The sequence below is a fragment of the Alligator sinensis genome, unplaced genomic scaffold (genome assembly GCF_000455745.1).
Source record: "Alligator sinensis unplaced genomic scaffold, ASM45574v1 scaffold768_5, whole genome shotgun sequence".
Lineage (NCBI taxonomy): Eukaryota > Metazoa > Chordata > Crocodylia > Alligatoridae > Alligator > Alligator sinensis.
In genome coordinates, this window is record NW_005841991.1 from 1,931,707 (window position 1) to 1,932,862 (window position 1,156).

General features: G+C 47.0%; 1 pseudogene; it reads left to right on the forward strand.

Moving 5' to 3' along the window:
* Positions 1 to 338: 338 nt before the first annotated feature.
* The window catches only part of LOC102376943, a 3,968-nt pseudogene continuing 3,150 nt past the window's right edge, over positions 339 to 1,156 (forward strand).

Genomic DNA, 1,156 nt, shown 5'->3' on the forward strand with positions numbered 1-1,156 from the left:
TTGACCTTAAAGAACAAGTGCTACAAGCATTACCCATTATTATCCCAGAACAGGATTGGCATCAACCAACGCTTCGTAATATCTCCACCTGGCGGTATCGACTAATCCCAACCAAGGGTCCCCTAAAAAAGTCCCTTACTGACCTCCTGCGGCGACTCGAGCAACGAGGTTGTATTAAAACCATAACTGCTAGCACCTACCTGTCACCAGGATGGGGAGTCGCGAAACCTGGAAAACCCAACGAAGCCTGCCTAGTCATCGATTATAGGGAGGCCAACAAAAGATGTCAAGTACTTCAACAACCTAATCCTTCTACTCTACCACAATGCATGTTCGAGATGGCTCAATTCCAGCGAAGTAAGTGGGTTGGGGTCACACTGGATTTAAAAAACATGTTCTTTTCAATTCCGATAACTGACCCTGAAGGAGTACTAAATATGTGCATTGATGGCACTATGTACAGATGGACAGTTTGCCCGCAGGGGTATCGCAACACTCCGTCACTGGCTAGTGGTGCCGTGAACAATACCCTGAAGAATTTTCATGCCTCTCATTCTCTTCCCCCAGAGGAGGAATTAAGAATCTGGAGTTATGTCGATGACATTGCTATCATGGGTCATGATAGTTCCGTAGTTACTAGTATAGTCAACCAACTAGTCGCTCACCTTCAGAGTGAAGGATGGACGATCAACGAGGAAAAGTCATGCCTACATCCTGTAGATGACATCACATTCCTCGGCACCCGATATATTGGTTCCATCCGCCACGGAATCTCACATGATGGTCCTAACATCGATTCATTAAAGACATTCCTCCCTGTTACTAAGAGACACTTCCAACAGCTTTTAGGTCATTTAAACTGGTACCAGCATTATGTTGAACCCAGTCATTTGGCGCTCCTCACTAAGTTGCAGCAACAGATCTGTGACAAATCCCGAAAATCTGCTCCTTGGACGGAAGGAGATCAGCGGAACCTGCTTCGCCTGCTAGCCACGGTTAAAAACACACAGCTCCACACCATCGATCTGGGTGAGCCATTAACCGTAACCCTTGGGTTCACTACAAACCATGTGTGGGCTGTTGTGCACAACCCTCGCAATGAGCTAGTATACACTGCCCATAAGACGCTTCAGGCGGCGCAACATTGGTATGGGAC